At 42.6% G+C, this 25948-nt stretch overlaps 1 protein-coding gene across 4 annotated transcripts in view; it reads left to right on the top strand.

Moving 5' to 3' along the window:
* Window positions 1–3877: 3877 nt before the first annotated feature.
* TMEM200A (transmembrane protein 200A) overlaps window positions 3878–25948 on the top strand; it is a 96393-nt gene continuing 74322 nt past the window's right edge. For 2 of the 4 annotated variants that reach the window (XM_062187711.1, XM_062187713.1), the window contains exons 1-2: window positions 3878–3990; window positions 7058–7154. The gene's annotated coding sequence lies outside the window, so the exon portion shown is untranslated. The remainder of the gene's footprint in view (window positions 3991–7057; window positions 7155–25948) is intronic. The other 2 variants (XM_062187712.1, XM_062187714.1) reach the window with 1 other exon arrangement.

A 25948-nucleotide genomic window follows, 5' to 3' on the forward strand; every position in this document is an offset into this window, starting at 1 on the left:
CTGAGACATCAGAGGGGGAAAAGTGTGTCCCCTTTCTCATTTTTCAATGGTATGCTGTCGGTGTCCCTAAGTCAAAAAGTATCTAATCCAGTTTATCATCTGATAATGAGTGAATACAGAATTTAAAAGATTTTAAGTACTAGCATCAGCTTCCAGATTAAAAACACAAACACATCTATTTTCTTTCTGCCTCTTCTCTGTGTGTAACTCTGACTTTCAAATAAATAAATAAATCTAAAAAATCTATTTGAGAGGAATTAGCACTCTCACTTACACACTTGATGAATAGAAAAAGAAATTAGCAGCACCTTTTTGTCACTAAGTCCACTGAACTATTAGTCCATTGAACACAAAGAAAAAGAAATAATTAGGAACATGACAAAGTTCTGTTCAGAATCTCAGTGAAGTAAACATTACCTTAATTTATTTCAAAATATGTTTCTTCCACCTTTCTCTTTCTTCTGTATTCTTTCCACCCATTCGTTATGCCAAAGATGAAATCAGAAAGCTCATTTTCTTTCTTGGCTTTGTTCTTTTCCAACCCCCACTTTGAAATAGTAACCACAGTTGTTGGCAGAAATACCTCAGGTGGGGATAGGTTTAAAACTATGAATCTATTTCACAGCTGGAAGAAAGTATTTCAGACAGAAATCTTGCAAACAATTCTATTTGCTTTCCACCGAAGACATTTTTGGTTCCTGGTTGAGGATCCTCTCTCTGGTTATAGGGCCACTATGGGCTACATTTATGGAAAAAATTGTGAGTATAATCTCACACATGCCTTTTAATAGGCCTTCTCTTAACCTTGTTGCATGATCTGCTTAAGGATACTCACTATTTTCATTCCAATGTATGTTTCCAAAATTAACTCATTAAAAATTCATTGCTGTCCATTAGGCTTATGTTTATTGTGTACCGAGAGTGAAAATGTTGATCTTCACATTTTCACAATTTTATCAAATTAATTCTTGATTCCAGAACCCAGAATCTTCTTTTATTACTATTTTTAATATTATTAAAATAAGTCTGATGTGTGGGTGTGTTTGTGTTCAACTAACTGTGTGTTGAAGATCTATATGACAGCCAAGAAGAATGTTATATGCTATTTTAATTTTAATGACAGAATTTTGAAATAGGTTTCTTTCTACTTAAGAGATGGGAGAAATGGAGTTCAAAATCCCTGTGTTCATGGGTGCTTATGCCTGAGTTTTGGGAGTGTTTTTTGTCTCTCATGCTCTCTTCTTAGGATGGGCTTGTTCTACTGGAAATTTACACATCTAAGAAGGATGTAGAAAAACATATAATGTGTGAAGCACAGTGCAGCTCTTGATGGTGAGAAGTAGGAAACAGTTGATTGCCATCCATTATTTGAAAAGCAGATATAGAGCTAAATTCAAAATCCATTACCGCCATGGCATATTCATTGGGATCTTGTCAGATGGTAAAATATTGGCCATTAGCAAAGATTAAATAATTTACCTGACATTGCCTTGAGCACTTAGTGCTGGGGAAGAATTTATAACTAACATCTTGGGAGTTGCTCAGACTAGTGAATTACAGGTAATTCTCTATTGACAACATTTTATCCCAGTCTTCTGAGAATAATAGTAATTATTTAAAAAGGAAATGTAAATTATTTCATTTTGATGATTTTACCTGGTGCAACTTTTTTGTTTCTCCTCTTTCTCCTTCCCCCAGCTCTTCCTCCTTTTCATCTTCTTGGTTGACTCAGTGAAATCTGAGTTCAGATATGAGGAACTATCACCATCAGTGGCTATGAGAATGTGCTTATTTCTTCTTTCTTGGTTCACATCAGTCCCTTTTAGGGAAACACTCAGTCAATGCCTAAAATGGCTACATGGCCACTTTAAACGTTTCACTGCTTGTCGTAGATAGTGTGTTATGTTAAATGACCACTACGGACATTATGAGTCTATTACTAATTCCTAAAGAAGCAGTGTTCACTCTTAGGGGCTTTATGGGACGATTGTGGCCTCAAGTTATTTATAAAATGCAGAGGCAAAAATTATAAGGCTGGCCTAGGGGAATCACACTGCTTCCACATTGTTCTTTGATAAATATGTAAGAGAATTGAGCAGGTGGAGGTGGGCTCAGGAGTACTAGACGCAGGTGCGGTAAAAATAAGACTACAGATGGCTTACAGAGGTGACTCATCTCCTTTTCCCTCCTTCCTTCTCCCCCTTCTTTACCTGCCCCTCCTCCTCCTCCAGCCTCTCCTTCCCCCTTTCCTCTTAGTTCTAACGTTTCCATTGTGAACTTTTTATGAAAAGCACCCAGTGTCCAAGGACACCCATTTCTCCTCATGCCATATCTGATTTCCATTTTTTTTTTAACCGTCTGATTCTTGGCATGGAATTCTCCTCCATCCTCCGATAAAAACAGACTTTTCTTGTGACTGCCATCAGCAGATAATGCATTTAAATTCACAAATACACTGCACCAGAATGCCATACGTGCCTGCTAGTCCAGGGCTAAGAACACGTACCGGGGACGCACAGGTGCACTTACAGCGTAGGGTTGCAGTGGTGGGAATATCCCCTAATCCAGTTTTACAGAAAACTTTACTCACTGGGTTGACCTTCATGAATGCATTCGTCATTTCTGTCCCTGCCGAAGTGGCGTATTTCACTCCATGAGTAGGGAACCGTCTCCACTCAATATTATTTGGGGGCAAGGGGTTAACCTGAACCTCTCTTTGGTTTTGATGTTTGGAGGTGAACTTCACCGCTCGTCGAAACCCTCAGCGTCCCAATTCACCCCCATTGTCTTTTCGCCCCCTAAACCGCTCTCCCAGAGCCCCCGACAGGGCCAGAAAGGCGGCCAAGCGCCGCTGGGCGCTCTAGTGTAGACGGAGCGGGCGTTTCAGCGTCCGCTTCGGGTCAGGTGCGGTCGCTTTCGCGCAGCGCCGGCGCAGCCGCCAGGGGGACCCCGACCCGCCCAGGTGGCGTCTGGTGAGACAGCGTGCGAGGGGCGTGGAGCCCAGGGTCCTCGGGCGCCTGCTCCCCAGAAAGCCCGGAATCGGCCTGGACTGCCCGCTCTGCTCGGGGGCACTGGCGAGGCCGGGACTCCTGGCTCCGGAAACCCGGGTCGCGCCGCGGCGAGGGGCGAGCCCCGGGGTGGGTGTGTCCGTTTCCGCCTGCCGGCCTTGCAGCCAGGACCCAGCGCCTGGGAGCCGGCACTTTGTTCCCGGGGCTGGGTTTGATCTGCAGGCGACCCCTGCTCTTAGAAGTGCAACTCTGCGGTCAGGGTGCGAGTCGGGCGGTTTGGAGAGCGGAGGAGGGGATCCTGTCCGCATCTCGTGGAAGAAAGGCAGGCAGGGCCAGGGTTCCCACGAATCGCGGGCGGCGGCGATATTGGCTCGGTCCCGGGTCCCGTTGGGGCGGCGACGCTCCTAGGAGCCAGCCCCGCCCCTCGCCCCCAATCCGCCTCTCCGGGGTTTGGGGCTGGGATCCGTCTGGAACCTCGCAGAAAACTTTTCCCCTCCCAGCGGCCGGAGCTCCCTTTTGTCTTCCTGGGCGGCGGCGGCGGCGGCGGCGCCTGAGCTGCGAGTGCCTGGCCCCGCCGGCTCGCCGCGCCCGTGCCTTCGGAGGGCCGGCGCCCCCGGGCCCCGCGCTCCGGATGGCGGCTAGCGGCGACCCCGCAGCCCGCGGCGGGCACAGCCAGCGGCGCACCCCCGGCCCCGAGGCCGCCCGCGTGCCCCCGGCGCGGAGGTAGGGGCGCCCCTTCCCCGCGCCCGCCCCCTCGCCTGACTCATCCGCCCGCGGTGACCGCGCCGCGTCGGCTGCCGGAGCCCCGCCGGGATGGAGAGGCAGAGCGCGGCTGCCCGCGGCTGCCCACGAGATTCCCGCTGACGCCCCCTCGCTCGCTGCTGCCTTCGCTCGTCTCCGCAGGCGCCTGAGGTCTCGGACATTTCCCGGAGTGACAGCCGCGAGAGGCGACCGGACCCCTGAGACCCCGCGCTCAGGACAGGTGAGGGGAAGGACTGGGCACCGCTGGGCGTGGGGAGGTGGGTGGGCGGCCGCTGCAGCGGGATCCGGGCGAGCCGTCAGCCCCTTGCGCCCGCCTCCGCAGCAGCCTCCGGAGTTAGGGCAAGCGCTACCTCCTGAAGTTTGGGAAACAAACCAAGTCCGCCTTCAGGTCGGGGCGCCTCGGTCCCCGGGGCGCGAGAAGAGCCGCGCAGGGCAGCCTCGGGGAGCGCGGAGTATCGGAGCGCCTGGCTGCAATCCTGCCAGCTACACCCTCCTTTGTCTCGGTTCCAGGGAGTCCACAGAGCTAATTGATGGGCAGCGGAGTACGTGGTGGTGCCTGCTTAGACAAAATGGAGAGGCAGGACGGAGATTTGCACAATTCAGCACTATTCTTCTCCCAATATAGGCTGTCCTGAAGAGAAAGGACCCAGGGCTTGCAAGATTGGCTCCATTCATCATTCTGAGCTCATTAATTGTGCAAGCCAGCACTTTACATTGTGTAGGCGCAAGCTCTGTGTGTTTACTGCTCTTGGGATGTGTGTTTGCGTGTGTGTGTAATTATTCTGTGCCTGGCACTGGTAATGTCAGAGAGGAAGGCGGATGCTTCTCATATACGCGTAGAATTGAGTAATCGGAGCCATTCTCTGCACACCTTTGGTGTATTTAAGTAAAAAATATGTTGGGCTAAAGTGCCTTTTCTTTTGAAGATCTTCAGAAGTAGTTGGGGACAACTGCATGCAAAACATGATCAAGAGTCCATCAAAACTGTTATTTGTCAGTAGGAATATTGAACCCGCGGTTTGCAGTCGCACCAAGTTCAGAGGCTACTTTCCACCGCGCTTGAGGCAGGACTAGTAACAGAGCCGGTGCAGGCTATGTAGTTGGATTTTTGTCACTTCTTGCCATATGGAAACAGTAATACAGTGACGTTCAGTCTGGTATTTAGCTTCTGATACTAGAACATTTTCACATTTGGTGAGAAGTGGGCTGAATTTTGAAACTTTCAAAACCTTACTTTGTTTTCCTCTACTGTTTACCCACACAGAAGCATCTGATTGTAGTTTAATGCTTTTCAAGCAGCTTAGATGAAGAATTTGAGTCCTTCTCAATAGAAAGTAATTCTTTTCGGTGGAAAATATGATTCTTTTGACAATTTGATGTTTAAGATTTTTTTTTTTCACTCTGAAAAGTATATGCCCAAGTGTTAAGGATGTTTTTTCTCTAACGAAGTCTACTAGAGAGGTCATAATTATGAGATGCTTTGGCAATCATGTGTAGCCCTGGTTATAATTAGCTTTGTATCTAGGCTGGGAAAGCCTTCAGCGAAAGAGGGAGTTGTTGCGTGGGAAGTCTTTGTATGTGATTTCCAGACAGCACGGAGAGACTTCTTTACCTGTTGCCTCTGAGGTAGAGCTATGTAAATGCATGTGGAATCCAAGAGACACCATAATCAGAAAGAATCCTGCAGAATACATCATTCTTAAGAGGATGGCACAGTTGTTATTGTAACTTGGAGCAATTGTCAGTGAAGCTTTTGAGTGCTCCAAGTGTTAGACTGCTATATTTGGACTTGGGGAGTTTTGGAATTTTGACAACAGCTCATTGAACAGAGAAGGCTAGCTACTGACATACATAGGGCATGAAACTGAATTGACTGGTTACATTTTCTCGTCCTGGTGGTGACCCTTAGCAGAAAGGACAAGAAATTTGTATTTTGCTTAGGAAGGCAGATAAGGACAAAGATCAAAGCAAATGTCACCTTTCTCATTTCTTAAGTAAAATTAGAAGATAAAAAATAAGTCATCATAGTAATGCACATTGTTTATCAAGTAGATTGTAGAATTTAAAAGAGGAGGCAGTTTAAAAATAAATTTTGTATAATGTTCCTCTCCCTAAATAGAAGACAGTATGGGGAGTCTTTGTGAAGCCAAATATATCTCAAAAAGAACTTGGGTTGGGACAAAAAAACAAAACAAAACAAAACAACAACAAAAAAAACTTGTAATGAGTTAGATCCTTTTTTCTTTCTTTCTTTCTTTTTTCCTTTTATTAAGGAATATAGGATTTGCACTTTTGTCAAGTGTACATGCTGGTTCCTAGACATAGGATGCATTTTATCTGCTAAAATCTGATATGTGCCCAAGCACTGAGAGCATTGACGAGCACTTGTGGTGGTGCCAAGCTAGCAAATGGACACCCATCCAGCTTCTTGTATGAGAGTTTATAGACTAATGAGGAGAGGACTCTAAATATGCCACAGATCACCTAGCACCTAGGCTGGTTCCCGAGCACTGGGGGACCATTCCAGAATGGGGTGCAGTCTGGGGTTGCAAAGGGCACTGGATGGTGATTTTTCTTCTTGACCTACTTATGCCCTGAGTACATGACCTTGGATGAGTCCCTTGGTGCTGTCGTCTGCAGAATGCGGGCTGTGGACCAGTGATCTTTATGTTCTCTTTTTGAAATGCTGCATGACAAGTTCTGGTGGAATTAAGATGAAGGAGAAATCAGAATGTGTATGCATGTGTTTTGGGGGGTCGTTTAGGGGTTGGGTAGAAGGCTAAAGGCTGTGATAGATGTAAGAAAATGGTAAAGGCTTTGGTACAGGAGGTCAATGAGATCTGGCCCCGGGGCATCTGACCCATCAGTGATTCCCTGAGTTGACAAACACAATAAAATAAAGGCGAACTTGCACTAAATACAGCATGATTTTCCATGAATTTTCACAAATAATGGAAATTGATTTTTCCTAATGACCCTCAGAAGTATTTAGAGCAGAAAGGTGATGAAAGCCAGGCTGGTACTACAGAGTGTGTTTGTACAGTACGCTTCACTGCCCTCCTGCAGGCTTTGGAAACCCTGAGTAAAATGCGAGAGAAAGGTTGGTGTCAGATTTTAGTGGAGGTGGAATTTCTGGGTTACAATTTAGGTTACATTCTGGAAGACAAGATTCTCCAGTTATGAGAGCAAGACTTCCTTATGCCTCGAGTTCTGATCATTGATGTTTAGTCTGATTGCACCTCTTTTGCACTTCCTCTCCACCTCACCTCCTTCTCTTTCCTGAGCAGGAATTCTGGGGGATTTGACTGTAACAAAGTCCTTGGTAAGATTTTCAAGAGCCCTGAGTGCAACTGCAAAAAGAAAATATCTGCTTCTCATATAAAGGTGAGAATTCTTTGGGTCATTGTGCTGTTAATTAATGGGATGTCTTCTAGTAGCAAGTTGTGTTTTGTAAACTTTGTCACCAGAGGAGAAATTACATACTAGGCATAGAAATGTAGCAAGGTGTAAAGATAGGAATTCTATACATTCTTTCTTGCAGTACTCTCATCATACTGGGCCCTGAGTATTAAGGGCACAAGGATGGATAGAGCCCCTTTGCATCACCCTTCCTGTGTTCCTGAGCAGAGGAGTTGGTCAGGATTCATTTGATTGTATAAACAAAGAAATTGCTTTTAACCATGTTAAGCAAAAAGGGACAGGGGGAGGATTTATTGGCTACATGAATGGAAAGTCCATAGGCAGACTTTGCTTCAGTCATGGCTGGAACCCAGACATTCACATGATTTTATCAAGGTTCTCTCTCTGCTCCCATTTCTTGACTGCACTTCTTTCTTTGTTAAGTTTATTTTGACATCTTTCTATATGCAGACAAGGTCTGTTCTCAATAGTTCCAAGTCTCTATCCTTGGGCTTGGAGTCCACAAGAAAGAGATATCCTGTCTCTTTTGGGTGTGTTTTATATAAATCTCCCTGAGGAACTCAGAGAGTGATCCTGTGGATAGTGTCAGGCTGTATCGTGTGCCCAGCCCAGTGCATATGTGGTTCTGGTGATAGTAGGATGGGAAGGAGTGGGCTAGTGTGGCTCTATGATGGGCATTTGTGTTTATACCACATAGAAGTATGGTTGTCTAAAGCAAGCAATTCTGTCAATCAAACGCAGTGTGTCTATTATTGCGGATAACTTCTCTCTCCATTTTTTTTAAAAGAGATTTATTCACCTTAAAGGTAGAGTGACAGGGAGAGTGAGAGGGAATGGGAGCGAGGCAGTAAGGGAGAGAAAGAGAGAGAACAAGCAAGCTAACTTCCATCTACTATTTCACTCCCAAATGACTGTAACAGCTGGGTCACTCTGATATGGAATGCCAGCATCACAAGTAATGGCTTAACCTGCAGTGCTGCAGTGCTGACCCACTCATTCCTTCTTTGTGATAACTCCAAACAAACTCCCTGTGTATGGAGTTTGCACTTCATTGTAGGCAATTCAGGTGCCTAAAGCCAGCAGATTCCAGAAATGGGACCTAACTTCCATCCAAGGTGAAACCCAATGATGCAATAATGTCTCATGTCTAGACTTTATTGGAAGGACTGTGGTTTTCAGACTCTGATTGAATGAGTAGCCTGCCATTTATCTCTGTGTCCCTCAGCAAACAGCCTTCTGCCTTATCTCCCACCAAGGGATTTAATTTGCAGAAGCCCTAGCACCTAATATTAATGAGATTGGTGACCCTTACTTTGGGAATTGTAGAGCCAGGAAAGTGAAACAAAGAATACACAACTATTGTCTTTGCAAATTCATGGGTTGTTGGAGATAGGCAAAAAGGGAACAACAGGTACAGGTTAGAGTTGTCAGGAGACATAAGATTGTAGATCTCAAATTATAGTATTGGCAGCAGGAATGTGTGAACCACAGTATGATAGTCTTGTGAGTAGTTAGGGGAGTTAAATAATTTACTTAAGATTACATGGTCATTAAGTGGTAGATCTGGAATTCTAACCTTGGTGGTCTGACACCACAGCCAGAGCCTTAACCACTGACTCTCAAGCCCAAGCTCAGAATCCAGTGTTTGGGCCAGGATTAAGGACAGGATCAAGGCTGGGCCTTCCAATAGGCAAGCAGAGTGGCAGGAATCCAAGTCAGACAGAAGGCACAGAATAGAAGTTATTAGGGTAAAGATGCAGAGCATCTATGCTCAGAGACAAGCTAGACAAGAATGCCAAGGGGAGACTCCAGCAGAGTCCTGTGTACATAAATTCTTGGTTTGCAGGTTGGAGTGTGACAGAAAAAAACAATGGGAGCAATATCAGGAAGTTGAACAGGTGGTAGATCAATAGAACTGGGACTTGATTGTTGATTTGAGAACAGGAACTCCGCCATCTGTCCTGGCCTTAAATGCCCTTCCTGGTGTAAGTCAATAAGAATAGGGAGTGAGCAGCTTCTCAGAGGGAGACAGGGTTCTATTAGTGGTCAGGCACCATTAGGGAAAGAACAGTTAACATTTGTAGATCATGTGGTATGTGCCTTGGATACACAACCTCACTAAATCTTCAGTACAATACTAAGCCAGGAATGGGAGATCAGAGAGGTTAAATTGCTTGCTGGAGCTACTGGAGCCAGACTGGAATGTGAAGGTACTGGTGTGGAATCCCACATCTGTCTGAATCCAGACCTCATCCTAGATCCTCAGAGAGTCATTCTGGCCCTAGCAGGGCAAGATCAATTTCAAATCTAAGTGATAGAAAAAAGGAAGCCAGCAGGGCATATGACTGCAGGAAGACAAAGAGCTAACTTTGAGACATCTAAGTGAGAAGTAAAAACAGACCATGTGAGACTTGTCCCATAGCGTTATACCCTGCTTTGGCACAAACTTGAACAACCTAGTAGGTGTTTTTCCCTGGGTGCAAGCTCTCAGTCATTATGCAGTGTATAGATATGTTAGCAGGTCACATGTTTGGAAAACAATTTTAGTCATGAAATTCAGTTAAAGAGAAGGGACTTCTGCCAACTGCTGTGGCCTGAATTTACCTTTAAACGTACGGGTGCTTTGTCCTTAAATCTGAAAAAGAAGAGATAGATACATATAGTGTCAATAGAGAGAGAGAGAAAGTTCTAGGACATGTTGAATGTAGTAAGTACAGGGAACTCATTCTAGTTACAAAGGTCTATACTTGAAGATGTTCTAAATGGAATGATTTACTGGCAGAATATGAGCAATATCATATCAGTCTCCAGAAAATGCCCAGGCAAATTCTATCTGCTTGGATGTATGATTGGATTTATGTAATAGACTGTATGTGTGCATATGTGTGTATAGTAAGAATAAGGGAAATAAGAAAGTATATGAAAATAGACATATTTGTGAGAACCTCAGAGTCTTTTTGTTTTAATTTGAGAGAGAGAGCACTCCCATCTGTTAACTCCCAAAATGTCTGCAGTAGCCAGGGCTGGGCCTGGTTGAAGCCAGGAGCTGAGAACTCAATCCAGGTCTCCCAGATGGGTGGCAGGAACCACATTACTTGAACCATCACTGCTACCTCCCAGGGTGTGCATTAGCAGGAAGTCGGAGTCAAGAATTGGAGCTAGAATCTGATATCAAATGCAGATATTTGATGTGGGACATAGACATTTTATTTATTTTACTTATTTTTATTTTAAGGACTCATTTATTTGAAAGGCAAAGAGAGGAAGGGAGGAGAGGAGGGAGGGAGAGAGAGAAAAAGGCCTTCCATATGCTGGTTCACTTCCCAAATGTCCACAACATCCAGGTCTGGGCCAGGCTATAGCCAGGAGCCTGGAACTCCATCCGAGTCTTCCACATGGGTGGCATATAGTCTGCTGACTTCCCAGGCACATTAGCAGGGAGTTGGACCAGAAGCAAAGTGACTGGGGCTCAAACCAGCATTCTGATATGGGATTCCCACATCACAAATGACAATTTAACCCTCTGTGCCCCAACACTGGCCATAGGATACAAATGTTTTAACCATCTTCTTAACCTCTGTTAATCATTCCTGCCCCATAAATCTTTAAAACAGCATACTAGAATAATATGATTTTAGTATTGGAAGAATCTTTTAGAGAATAATCAAGATCACATGCTAGCTAGTGTTAAGAAATACAAACTGAATAGTTACAGCTGAACATCAGTGTATGGAGAACAAAAGGAATGGAACCATCTAAAGTGCAGGAGGCCAATGAGGGAAGGCTTCTGTAAAGAGACAAGTTCTGCTGTATACATATGAGTATTGAGAAGAGAGGAGGGCATTCCTTGTAGGACTAAGAACCTACCAATGTAGCCAGAGACCACTAGGAGCTGTGGTTGAACAAGATGCATTTGCTGCCCATGGCAGCGAGGGGGAAATGTGTACATCAGGGAAACATGGGACAAGAGAGTGTTGGAAATTCCTTATAGGATTTGCACGTGTGTTGGTTGATTTTAGAGATGGTTTTACTCTGGGTTGAAGTAAGGGTAGTTCTTTGAATTTGTATCTTAATAGATCTTGTCTAGAAGAAGGCAAGACCAAAGAAGCTATCAGTGTCATTGAAAAAGCACCAGTCATTCACATTAACCAGATTCAGGGAATGTTTGGCCATTTGAGGGGCCAGACAACATTCATATGCTTGTTCCCATTAGATTATGAGATCCTTGAGAATAGGGATCAGAACTCATAATCTAATAAGAGAGCGAATGTAAAAAAATGATTTACTATACATCGAAGCTGGTAGATATATTAAAAGGAACATTAAAGGCTCATGAAGGAAAAATAATGTTGAGAAGGATCAGGCTCTTTTGCAAATAGTGAGCTAATCACGGAGGTGTGGATAGATTAGCAGCTGTTGCAGAGAAAATATTTTCCTTTGGAGAATCTGTAACTCTGGGCTGAAATGCAGAGTGAATCCAAAGAATCTCAGTAATCTCTCTAAGCTGATGTTGGCACAGGAGAAACACACATTTTGGCTCCTTTGGCAAAATGAGTCATATTGGCTCTGTGAACATATATGTACAAGAATTTGTAATAGAATAGAGGAACTTGACATTTCTGAAGAGAGATGATTACTTCCAGTCGTAAAAGCAATGCATGTGCCCAGTAAAAACTGTGGAAAATACATTAGGTATTAAAAAGTCAGGGAGAAAATTTGCCTCTAATTGTATAACCCAAAGGCACCCATAACATTTTGGCATTTTCTTCCTACTTGTTTTTAATGATTTTTTTCCATAGTTAGTAACATAATACAACCGTCTCTGCTTAATTTTAAATCCTAAATATTTTCCAACCTCTAGGCAAGCTTTATTAATATCTGCATAATATTGCATTGTATGAATATATAATAATTTACTAATTATTCCCTTACAATCAGACCTTTAGACTTTTTCCAAGTATTTGGTATTATAAATGGTAGTTTGTATTATAAATGGCACTGTGGTGAAATCTTTGTTCAAATTTCAGATGAAAGTTATAAGTTTATTTGTATTCACCATTACATTTTTTTAACTTTTATTTAGTAAATATAAATTTCCAAAGTACAGTTTATGGATTACAATGGCTTCCCCCCTAATAACTTCCCTCCCACTCGCACCTCTCCCATCTCCAGCTGCCTCTCCCATTCCATTCACATCAAGATTCATTTTCAATTCTCTTTATATACAGAAGATTGATTTAGTATATATTAAGTAGAGATTTCATCAGTTTGCACCCACACAGAAACACAAAGTGAAAAATACTGTTTCAGTACTAGTTATAGCATTACTTCACAGTGGACAACACATTAAGGACAGATCCCACATGAGATGTAAGTACATGGTGACTCCTGTTGTTGACTTAACAATTTGACACTCTTGTTTATGGCGTCAGTAATCTCCCTAGGCTCTAGTCATGAGTTGCCAAGTCTATGGAAGCCTTTTGAGTTCGCCGACTTTGATCTTATTCCGATAGGGTCATAGTCAAAGTGGAAGTTCTCTCCTCCCTTCAGAGAAAGGTACCTCCTTCTTTGATGGCCCCATTCTTTCCACTGGGATCTCACTTACAGAGATCTTTCATTTAGGTCTTTTTTTTTTTCCCATAGTGTCTTGGCTTTCCATGCCTAAAATACTCTCATGGGCTCTTCAGCCAGATCCGAGTGCCTTAAGGGCTGATTCTGAGGCCAGAGTGCTATTTAGGACATCTGCCATTCTACGAGTCTGCTGTGTATCCTGCTTCCCATGTTGGATCCTTCTCTCCCTTTTTGATTCTATCAGTTAGTATTAGCAGACACTAGTATTGTTTGTGTGATCCCTTTGACTCTTAGACCTATCAGAGTGATCAATTGTGAACTGAAATTGATCACTTGGACTAGTGAGATAGCATTGGTACATGCCACCTTGATGGGACTGAATTAGAATTCCCTGGCACATTTCTAACTCCACCATTTGGGGCAAGTCCGATTGAGCATGTCCCAAATTGTACATCTCCTCCCTCTCTTTTTCCCACTCTTATATTTAACAGGGATCACTTTTCAGTTAAATTTAAACACCTAAGAATAATTGTGTGTTAATTACAGAGTTCAACCAATAGTACTAGAACAAAAAAAATACTAAAAGGGATAAAGTATTACATTGTACATCAACAGTCAGGACAAGGGCTGGTTTCACCATTACATTTTTATATCAGATTACTTCTTGAGAAAGACCCATGGAAAGCCCATTCCTGGGTCAAAGGGTATGAACCTGATACTTGGTGACAAGCCAGCTTTCAGAATAAATAAGAGACTGACAATGCGTGGAAGTACCCCTCACCACACCTTCCCTAGTTTGATCTTTTTTTTTGCTTTTAAATAAGGAAAGCTATCATGTCAAAAGAAATAATAGTTTGAGTTAACTGCTGAATTTGTTCTTTTGTTACCAAAACCTCTATTCTAGAATATACAACTATAAGATACTTGATAAATCACTCACTCCATTTAAAAAATTATTTACAACTGTTCCTGAACCCATTTAGGTTCCTGAACCTTTTAGGAACCCATTATAGAGAGAAAATTAGCTTGTGAATGATTTTTTTTTTACACATTTGTTTTTAAAATTCATTTGATATGCAAAGACACACATACACACAGATCTTTTTCCATTGGTTCACTCCACAAATGCTTGTAATAGTTGGGATTGGGCCAACCCAAAGCTAGGAGCCAGGAACTCGGGGTCTCCCACGTGAGTGGCAGGGATTCAACTACTTGAGCTAACATTTGCTGCCTCCCATTGTGCATGTTAGCAGAAAGCTGGAATGGAGAGAAGACCTGTGACTCAAGCCCAGGCACTCTGAAATGGAATGCAGGTATTCCAGGGGGCAACTGCACCACTGTGCAAAACACTCACCCAGTTAATGATTTTTAAGCCAATAATAGTATAATATACATTTCCTGGGAAGGGGAGCCCTCAGACCATCATGTGGTACAAGATGTGAGTGAAGGGGATACAAGAGAGCCCCACTTTGTGGGGCTAACCCTCTGATGCTCTGCCTCTGTAATCTTGGTAGTCAGGTCCTCAGAGTCATGGAATGTGGTAACTGTAGCCTGTATGTGTGCCAAGTGCCTCACACTATCTAATAAGTGAGGGGAGGCCTGTATGTGTTTTGTTCATGAATGGATCTGCAGTAAGTGACACAGGATCAGGTTGTGCCAGGAGGTGACAAGTGACAGTATTTCAGATTTTCCCCTAGAGAACCTCCATTCTGTTAGTCAATGATTCAGCAACACCAAACCAAAGGTCCTTGAATTTTAAACCTTCTGATTTTACTCTGTCTACCAAAGAAAAGGCAGTCACATCACAGTATGTACCATTCATGGCAATGAGCGCTGATTTATCTTGTAAGCAGGGAGAATGTAGATCTTAAACCTCCATAAGGACTCTTAGTCATCCAAAACCAAGGCTTAAAATACTGCAAGGTTGGTCTTTCCCAGCATGATGTTTGAGGTCGTTTATTTGGCATTTGGGGTTGAGGTGAGAACATAAATGGTACTTACTGTAATGGTGAGTATTGGAGGTGGGAACAGAACCACCATGTTAGACTCCCTGTGTAGTTAGCCCAAAGGTGCTAAAGACAGTCCATACACTGTGTGCCCACCTTCATGGGAGTTTTAATATCAGTAAAAATATAAAATATAACATATAATATTAAATATAATACATAAATATGACATACTTGAGAAAGCTCATGGAAAGGTGAATTAAAAGGTAAATTTGTTTGGGGTACAAAAATTTGAAATCCATGCATACAATTGATTATAGCACATGAACTTGAAGTTTTTCATGAACTTGAAATTTTTTATTATTTTTATTTTATTTGAAAGGCAGAGAGACAGAGAGATCTTCCATCTTTTTCACTCCTGGAGCTCCATATAGGTCTCCCGTGTGGGTGGCAGGGAGTACTTGAGCCATCATCTGCTGCCTTCTGGGATGCACATTAGCAAGAAGCTGGTTTGGAAGCTGAGTAGTCAGGACTCAAACCATGCATACTAGTGTGGGATGTAGGCATCTCAAGGAGCACTTAAGTTAATATGCCAAGTACCTGTCCCTAAACTTTTAATTTTGTTGTACCCTCATATATGAATTTATTTAACTCATTTAATAAGTGAATATATAAATAAACATAAGTAAATATACATATCAGTAGAATAGACATATCCATTAGAAAGTTTTTGCTATGTGGAGTTTATATTTTTAAACTGGGCCTACCACAGTAACTTGTATATTATGTCTACACAGTGACTGTTTACTGAATTAATTATAGCAAATATCCTGTGTTGTGAGAAAAATGTTGCCCTAGTATGTAAAATGACATTTAAGACACAGTATTTTTAGGAAAAGACCAAATCATTTCTTTTGAAAAATTTACATAATATGTTCACTGTATTCTGAATATTAATAGTAATTGCAAATTATATTCAAAATGTTAAAAATTGAATACTGAAAATAAAGATACACAGTTTTAACTGAAAAGTGATCCCTGTTAAATATAAGAGTGGGAAAAAGAGAGGGAGGAGATGTACAATTTGGGACATGCTCAATCGGACTTGCCCCAAATGGTGGAGTTAGAAATGTGCCAGGGAATTCTAATTCAATCCCATCAAGGTGGCATGTACCAATGCTATCTCACTAGTCCAAGTGATCAATTTCAGTTCACAATTGATCACTCTGATAGGTCTAAGAGTCAAAGGGATCACACAAACAATACTAGTGTCTGCTAATACTAACTGATAGAATCAAAAAGGGAGAGAAGGATCCAACATGGGAAGCAGGATACACAGCAGACTCGTAGAATGGCAGATGTCCTAAATAGCACTCTGGCCTCAGAATCAGCCCTTAAGGCACTCGGATCTGGCTGAAGAGCCCATGAGAGTATTTTAGGCATGGAAAGCCAAGACACTATGGGAAAAAAAAAAAAAAAAGACCTAAATGAAAGATCTCTGTGAGTGAGATCCCAGTGGAAAGAATGGGGCTATCAAAGAAGGAGGTACCTTTCTCTGAAGGGAGGAGAGAACTTCCACTTTGACTATGACCCTATCGGAATAAGATCAAAGTTGGAGAACCCTAAAGGCTTCCATAGCCTTGGGAACTCATGACTAGAGCCTAGGGAGATTACTGACTCCATAAACAAGAGTGCCAAATTGTTAAGTCAACACAGGAGTCACTGTGTACTTACATCTCATGTGGGATCTGTCCTTAATGTGTTGTCTAATGTGAAGTGATGCTATAACTAGTACTAAAACAGTATTTTTCACTTTGTGTTTCTGTGTGGGTGCAAACTGATGAAATCTTTACTTAGTATATACTGAATCGATCTTTTGTATATAAAGATAATTGAAAATGAAAAAAAAACTGTGTTAAATTGGAAATGCATAGAAAATTAATTAATTTTTTAAAAAAAATATTATGTAGGATCTCTGTCTTTAATGTGCTGTACACTGTTATTTAATGCTATAACTAGTACTCCAACAGTATTTTTTCACTTTGTGTTGCTATGTGGGGGCGAACTGTTGAAATCTTTACTTAGTATATACTAAACTGATCTTCTGTATATAAAGAGAATTGAAAATGAATCTTGATGTGAATGGAAGGGGAGAGGGAGCGGGAAAGGGGAGGGTTGCGGGTGGGAGGGAAGTTGGGGGGGGAAGCCATTGTAATGCATAAGCTGTACTTTGGAAATTTATATTCATTAAATAAAAGTTAAAAAAAAAGATAAGATACACAGGTATAATCTTCCTCACATACCTTTCTCTCCTCTCAGTATAGGTAGAAATCTCTAGAAAACCCACAATCTAGATAAAAATTTTAATAGTATCCCTTTGTTTTATCACACCTTATTTGACCCATGGAGATTCCTTTCTTATTTTGTGAGTCTCCCAATCCTTACACTAATCTGTATTCAAAACTTTTCTGCCAGCAGCTGCAATAATTGAATATAAAGTTATAATAGCATATAATTAGTGGTGCTTGCTCATGAATATTCAGTTCTGTGTCAACTGGAGTATCTATTTCAAAATATACTTACTGAGTCATCAGGCATTTATTGAGAGAATAGTAAGTGCTAGTCACCATGTTTGATATTGAGAGCAAAACAGGCTGCAGAACCATCAGGTGAGACTCCAGGTACTTAGAGCAAGAGTTTTGTAAGGTGATGTATGGGCCTCCATGTGTCTAAGTTTGGAAAGGAGGGGTGGTAGTTACTAAATTTGGAAGTTGGCTAAGTGATTTTTAAAAGGCAGGCTACAAAAAGGAGACAGATGAAAAAGGCAGCACGTGCCACCCATCTCCAGGTAACAAGGCCACCTGCGTCCTGACTCTCATTTCCACAGATTCCCTGCTCTCGGCCCTAGGGATTCCCTGTTCTTGGCCATGACCGGAGACTCATCTGCTCATCTGATAGGAGACCCAGCTGACTGGTAGGCTCCTGGGACCCATCTCCACCTGCAGCCCCCTGGACCCAGTACTCTCTTCTTCAGCCTCCTGTGTGCAGGGATGCATCTTTTAAAATTATTATTATTAAAAATGTATTTATTTATTTGAAAGGCAAAGTTAGAAAGTGAGAGAGAGATCATCCAAATGGCCACAGTCTCCAGAGCTGGGCCAGACTGACACTGGGAGCCTGGAACTCCATCCAGATCTCTTGTGTTGGTGGCAGGGGTCTAAGTCCTTGGGATATCTTCAGCTGCTTTCCTAGGCACATTATTAGGGAGCTGATTTGAGGCAGAGCAGCTGGGAATTGAACCAGCACTCATATGGGATGCTGGCATTGCAGGCCACACGCCAGCCCTGAGGGCTGCATCTTGACTGTGCTGCCTTGGGGTAGGGTGACCTAATGACCTAAGCTGTCTGTCTGTATCCTCAATGGCCCGCTCACCCTGAGCTCCATATCATCCTGCAACTTTGGATTGAAAGAATTTCCTTTCCTGCTACCTTCTTGATTTCTGGTAGAGTGTCACGCATTCACCCTTTATTCATTCAGTAATTGTTTTCTAAATATTTGTTATATACTACTCTAGGCATTAGAAATGTTAATAGGAAGCAAAACAAAGTTCCTTTCTTTATGACCCTTATGCTCCAGCTGGAGGAAACCGACAGGACATGCATAATTTGTGTGACAAATAATAAGAAAAAACAAGCAGGGACCAGGGACAAATGAGGGTAGTGTAGCATAGTCACGGAAGGCCTCTGATAAGGTCTGACATTGAGCAGATACTTGAGTGAAAAGGGAAGGGGACGAAATCATGAAAATGTCCTGGGGAGGAATGGGCCAGGCAGGAGGCACCACTAAAAGTGGTGCAAAGCCCTGCAGGAGCTGGTTAGGGAGGTGGCAGTTGGCTTGGAAGGCTGGAGGCTTAGAGCCAGTGCCATTGGAACAAGGTGGGGACTCACAGAGTGTTGAGGCCATGAGGAGCTCTGCACTTCACTCTGAGTAACACGCAAAGCACCTGCTGCAATCCTAACCCACAATGGGACTTTGCTGGGCCCACCCTCACAGTCATCACCTGTCTAGGATGGAAGTTCACAGGGAATAGAAGCCCAGGTGTCAGCGTCCATCAGTTAAAGGCTCTGCCTGATGGACCTGAACTCTAATTCAAGGTTTTTAGAAATCATGTGGCCCAATGAAAGTGACATCTTGAAGCAAGAATAGTCCAAAGAATTCTAAAGCCAGTCTGGAGATGTCTTACTTGGAATGTGAGCAAAGTTGTATTGTGGATTGAAAACAATGTACATTTACGGAATAGGGGTATGAAGAGAATTTCTCAGACAACAGTGAAAAATTGGAGGCCCAGAGAGGCAGCTCACATTTTTAAAGTCTACTTACTAAATTAGGGTGCAGATACAGGATTAAAAGTGAGGACTTTTCTCCTCCCACTCATGGCCCTGGAGTAATGTGGGTGGTGTCCATCGATTGAGGAAAACACATGAAATTCTGAGATTTGGACTGAGATTGGTCACCTCGTAAGAACCAGGGCGCTCAAGGTCAGTGAAGTCTTGGAGCATTCTCAGCAAGCTTCCTTAGAGTAAGCGTTCATTTGGCCAATAGGCATTGTGGCGACCTGTGGTGTTTCAGGCACTGACTGTGGGATGCTAGGGAAAGGCTGCAAACAGGGTGGGCAGAGAGTTTATAATCTGCAAGTGGCTGCAGAAAAGAATTACACCTTCAGGAGTGGGTGCCTCGCCTCGCAGTTAGATGCCCACAGCCCATATTGGAGCACCTGGGTTTGATGCCTATCTCCATCTCCTGGAAGGTGCGTGATGATGCTGGCAGTAAAGCTTTGCTTGCAGGTGGCTCTTCCTAAGTGCTTTCTGAAGACTGAGGTTCAATTCTTTCTCCAGTTCAGTCTGTCAGGGCAACTGTGATTACTACAGCCTTCATTCTCTAGGGTGAATGATTCCAACTTATTGAAAATCTGTTTTGGAACTTCATGTCATAGTTGTTGATACTTTTAAAATAGACGCACAATGAAATCATGCTAGAACAGCACATGTGAAGGTCAGTTTCATTATCATGCTGATTACTAATCCATTGCTACCCTCAGTTCCTCTGCTGCCTTTCAATTTAGTGGGTCTCTGTATTTTCAAAGCAAAGTTTTATTATTAGGCCACATATTATATTTTTGTGATAGATGTTTTTAAAGCTGCAAGTAGAAGTTTAAGCTCTTTAAAGTAGAGTATTTATTTATCAGGACACTATAGGGAAAGTATATAATTTAAAAGTGTTTGAACAGCTAGCAGAAAACTCAAAGGATTGCCCTGGCTTTTATTATGAATGCAGTTTAGTTCATTAAAATGGAAGAGAAAAAGAGACCTGTTTTTAGAGGTTGCATTTAACCTCTCTGTCTGGGAGCTTAGCTTTCCCAGTCTGTTTGGACCCGAGGGAGCCTAATGTCTCTGTTCTTATTTTCCTGCAGAGAAAGATAGAGTGGACAGTTGCAGGTGGTACTTGAAAGTAATGTGCAAAAATGGAAAACCCATTGTGTGTGGGTGTTGTCAAATTGGAAGTGGTTAACTATATTTATTTTACATTTTCTCCAGTCTTCTAAGATAATCTTTTCACTTTTTAATATTTTTATAATATTGAAATATTGATTCAGAAATATCCCAGGTTATAAAATGGAGTTATCAAAGCATTTAATAGTGCTATTTTGTTCACATTACTGTCTTATGATTTTAAATGGTCAAATGAAAACCCTCCTGGACTTTGAGTCCATTGGGAGTTAGCATTGGGCTACCCAGGGACTCCAGTTCAATGAGAAGCCTCCAGTCCATCCACTGGCACTTTTCTTACTTGAATATTTGGAAGGGAAACTTATAGATCCTGGCATAAGTGTCCATCACATATGTAAAACCCTCATCAGCAGAGTTTTCTAAGAGTCAGTGCCAGATACTACTTATTTATTTACTTATTATTATTATAATTGTACATATTTATGGAGTATAGTGTGGCAGTTCAATACATGTGTACAATGTGCCCTGATCCAATTTGGGAAATTAATGTTTCCTGCTTATCATTACTTCATGTTCAGAGCTTTTGAATTCCTTTCTTCTATTTTTCATAAAATATGTAACTGGTTATTGTGAATTCTTATTACCCTGCTGTGCACAAGAACCGTAGAACACACTCCTTCCCTCAAATTGGATTTTGGTGTCTATTTCCCCTTCTACCCTTCCTAACCTCTAGGAACCACTATTCTACATTCAGATCAACTTTATTTTAGCTTTTACATATGAGAGGGAACATGCGGTGTATGTCTTTCTCTGTCTATTTCTCTTAATATGGTGTCCTCTACGTCCATCCATTTTGCTGCAAGTAATAGAATATCATTCTTTTTTGTGGTGGAATAATATTCCATTGGATATATACACTGCATTTTCTTTACTCATTGATTCCTTGGTGGGTTGCTAGCTTTTGTGAATGTTTCCTGTTTCTGTTGATCCACCCTTTTGCTTGGTCTATCCTCCCTTCCCCACCAAAAAAAATTGGTCCCCAAATCTTTGTGGGTGAACCATCTCTGTGAAGGAAAGTGGAGCTGTTTCCTGTTCAGAGAGGGTGCTTGTGAGTCTTTGTGGAGGCTGACTTCTCTTAGACAATGTGTATGTTGTAAAAGTTGGTTGAAGGACAGCCGCCAGCCATGGGTTATTGTGCAGGAGACCCCACTGACTTCTCTTCAAGTCCAGGGCTCTGAAAATGCTGCTGTCATCCTATGGCAACTAGAATGTTGAAGGGCAGCCTTGTGCTGTGCCACACAATCATGATATCTTGATATTATACCCAGACAATGGGAGGCAATTTTTGCATTTTACTTTCCATTGAGATGAACAGATTAAAAAGTTTGTGGAAAGGATGTTATTTATTTTAATGACTCATTTAACTATGTATTTGAAAGGGTAACAAGGGAGGGAAAGACAGACATAGGGAGCTTCTGCCTGCTGATTCGTTCCTTAAATGCCCACAACAGGCAGGGCTGGTCCAGGCTAGAACTAGGAGTCAGGAATTCCATTCTAGTCTTCCACATGGGTGGCAGGAACTCAAGTACTTGAGCTTTCATCTTTATCTCCGTCTTCATCTGTTGCAGCCTTAGACACATTAATAGGGAACTGGATCAGAAACAGAGGCAGGACTTGTTCCTGGGCACTCTGATATGGGATGCAGGAATCCCAAACAGCTGCTTAATCTGCTCTGCCACAAGGCCTGCCTCAATGTTATGTAAAAATTTAAGTATGGGAGGCCAGCATTGTGGCATAGCAAGTAAAACTGCCACCTATGCTGCTGGCATCCCTTATGGGCACCAGTTCAAGTCCTGGCTGCTCCACTTCTGATTCAGCTCCCTGCTAATGTAGCTGGGAAAGCATTGGAAGACGGCTCAAACTTTGGGCCCCTCCACCTATGTGGGAGACCTGGAGGAAGCTCCTGGCTCTTGGCTTCCAACTGACCCAGCTCCAGCCTTTGCAGCCATTTGAGGAGTGAGCCAGCTGGTGGAGGATCTCTCTCTCTCTCTCTCTCTCTAACAATGCCTTTCAAATAAATGAATAAATCTTTTTAAAATTAAGTATAGAAAAAATAAACAGTTTATTTGGTTTGTGTCCTTCAGCTGTATAGTTTATCCAGTAGGATTCAGGGAATTGCTAACTGCAGCTAGCCTTTTTTTTTTTAATTTTTTTTTTTTTTTATTTTTGACAGGCAGAGTGGACAGTGAGAGAGAGAGACAGAGAGAAAGGTCTTCCTTTGCCGTTGGTTCACCCTCCAATGGCCACCGCAACGCACTGATCCGATGGCAGGAGCCAGGTGCTTCTGGTCTCCCATGGGGTGCAGGGCCCAAGCACTTGGGCCATCCTCCACTGCACTCCCTGGCCACAGCAGAGAGCTGGCCTGGAAGAGGGGCAACCGGGACAGAATCCGGAGCCCCGACCGGGACTAGAACCCGGTGTGCCGGCGCCGCAAGGCGGAGGATTAGCCTGTTGAGCCACGGCGCCGGCCTGCAGCTAGCCTTTTAAAGCTGGTAAAGTGACCTGACTGGAGTGTCTCTAAATTGGATCCCATCTGCCATGTGACTGTCTTCCTCAGTGGTTGTCCCTCAAAGGCACTTTTAAAAATACACATAGCATGAGCCAGCACTGTGGCATAGAAGGTTGAGCCACTGCCTGCAGTGCTGCCATTCTATATAGGCACCAGTTCAAGCCCCATCTGCTCTACTTCTGATCCAGCTACCTGCTAATGGGAAAGCAGTGGAAGATGGCCCAAGTGCTTGGGCCCTAGCACCCATGTGGGAGACCCAGAGGAAGCTCCTGACTGCTGGCTTCTGCCTGGTCCAGCCCTGGCTGTTGTGGCCAATTGGGGAGTGAACCCAAGGACAGAAGATCTCTCTTTATATATATATATATATATATATATATATATATATATATATATATATATTTCTTTCTTTCTTTCAAATAAATAAATACATCTTAAATTTAAAAAAAAAATCACACAGCCAACTTCTCATTGTCTGGGCAATTTGTGACGTAAGTGAGATTTTGTTTGAAGAAATAGCCCTGTTGCTGAAGAAAGTTTGAAAATCCCCCAGAGAATTTGAACATTACCACCCCAGTACTGCAAGACCTTGGGCAAATGAATTGACTTTGCTGAGCCCCAGGTTAGTGTTGGGCAGCAGGACTTCAGGGAGTGGTTATAGAAGATCCTTTATGTAAACGATCCAGCACAGTGCTGGGCACCTGGACACTGCCCAGCATGGGCTCTTTCCTTCTCTACTGGTTCTACTCGATTCTCTTCATTTGCTGCTATGGAGATGCACTTCCTCTGCCCACACACTCTATATACAGCAGTTGTTAGCTCTGCCTAGATGGGAAATCCTTGGTGGTGGAGACATTTCGCATTCTCCTAGATCCACGTTGAATTCAAGCATCTCTGTAGAGTCTTCTCTTGCCTTTCCTGGGGGAGTGGATTGTACCTTCTGGAAGTTTCAAGGAGCTCTGCCCATATTAGCACTTAAGCCTGTATGCAAGGAGAGGGACTTGCCTGTCTTCTCTCTCTCCCAGATGCAGGGGTGTAATTGACAAAAATGGACCTAACATCTCCGTCAGGACAACAGAGAGAGTTGAACAGAGTGGAGAGGACATGATTTATTTCCTTTAGTGACGTTACGACTAGAAATGTTTCCCACACATGGCTGCCCTTCATCTGTAGTGGTGCGGAATTAAATGCTTGCATTTTGAAGACAAGTGGATGGCTTCAGAAGAAAGACTGCAGCCCCACAAAATGTACCTCTCTTCCCTTGCCTCCAAGTCCTCCTCCTTTCATCTTTTTGGGATGGTGCAAGGTCGCTGGATGAAGCAGGAACATTCCAGCCATCGTTAAGCCATTGTTGTGGCCAGGTTCCTCTGGCCCATTAGTGACTCCAGACCAGGAAGCAAACTGTCTTACCTGAAAAACTGTGTGGGCCCCTGCACGCCATGACGTGCTGTATTGTGTCTCTAACAACTTATGCCTTCACACTTGCTCAGGGCTTATTGAATTTGTGGTTACACTGAATTAGGACAGCAGCTCCAGGGGATGCATTGGGTGCCTGCAGCATCAGGAAACACAATGTCACTTCAATCCAGGGGCAGGTCATATCAAGCCAAGGGCATTACCAGGTTCAGAGGAAGAGCCACCCTAGGCTTAGCCATTTGCATTTTCATGATTGCCAAGCAGTCAGCAGTGCCATCCAGAAAAGAGTGAAACTCTGAAGCAGCAAGCTGGGCATGTTGTCATTTGAAAACACAGCCAGATGGGGAGTGTTAAATGATAGATAATCCTGTCCTCTTCTTGGCCATATTCATTTCCATGTTTTGAAGCATGCATGAAGCTGTCCTACCAAAAGGATGAATCTTTGCATGCCTGGCAGTGGCAGATAATCGAGTCCCCGAGCCATCATAACTCGGCCACACATGGAGTTATCGCTTTCTGAGTGTCTGTGAAAATACTCATCAATAAGCGATGAGCTGTCATGCTTAAAATCCAATAAGTATTTTTGAGCTTTGTTTTAGTTTTTAGTGTTTTAGTAAATCACATTTGGTTGGCGTAGAGATAAAAATGAGTATCGTAAGTGGTGAATGCTGTCTTCATCTGGAGAATAAAGAATACTTTTTCTAATTTTCTGAATAATTCTGACAGTATTAAAATGTTGAGGACCAAGAGGCCCAAAGAAGGCCAAAGGAATAATTTATTCAGATTATATGAGGAGAGAAAAAAATCACTTCTTAAAATACTTTCTTGACATTATAAGTTTTTAATTAGTATTTTACATAAAATAATTTACTTTTTATGAATACTTTTTATTTTAAGCATTTGCCACGTGACTGAAATTTTTGTAAACATCCTCTAACAGCTCATGATGTTCTGTTACCTATGTTTTTAAGTTATAATTTTTAGTTAATTAAAAAGAAACATTAATTATTTTGACATCTAGAGCCTTTTTAGGGGAGTTCAAGATCCTTGATACAGGAAGGAATAGCATGTTTCCCAAATATGGTGGTATTTTCTGTGGAGTGTAACCTTTGAAGTGTTGAGAAAATCACGCTTCGGTGAATTTGTCAAGGGGCAGATATTTCTCCTGTAAAAATTTCTCACGGAATTTCTTTTTCTTTTTCCTTTTTCTGATTTTAGAAGCTTGAGAGTGTTCCTTTGGGAATTCATTTTGCTCCTCTTCTAATATTACAGAAGTTTACAATGGGAGCACATTTGATGATTATCTCTTTGTGGAAGGATTTATCTTTATGACAGCATCTCATCCAGTTGTAGAGAGAAGTGCAGGAAGACCATTCAGTCATTTTTAGTACAGTCTTTTGGATATAAAAATGGATGAAAGCCATCAGGAAAAACGCAGTTCTTATCTAGGAAGAGGATTTAGTTTGTTAACATTATGTTCCATGTGCGTACATTTGGGGAACTATCAGTTATGGAGATCACATAATATAAATCCTTAATTTCTTAGCACAGGGAGCCCCCTATAAGGGACTGAAGGGGATGAGGGCTCCCTACTGGGATGCTTGGCCTGTGCGTGAGTGACAGCAGGCGTTACATCATGGCCCTGGAGTCTGATTGCCACCCGGATGGTGCCTTTTTATGATCATTTTTATAATCTGTTTATTCTTTCAGTGAACTAACAGAGTTCACTTGAATTCTAAACAGAGTTTATGG

The sequence above is a fragment of the Lepus europaeus genome, chromosome 3, assembly GCF_033115175.1.
Source record: "Lepus europaeus isolate LE1 chromosome 3, mLepTim1.pri, whole genome shotgun sequence".
NCBI classification, from domain to species: domain Eukaryota; kingdom Metazoa; phylum Chordata; class Mammalia; order Lagomorpha; family Leporidae; genus Lepus; species Lepus europaeus.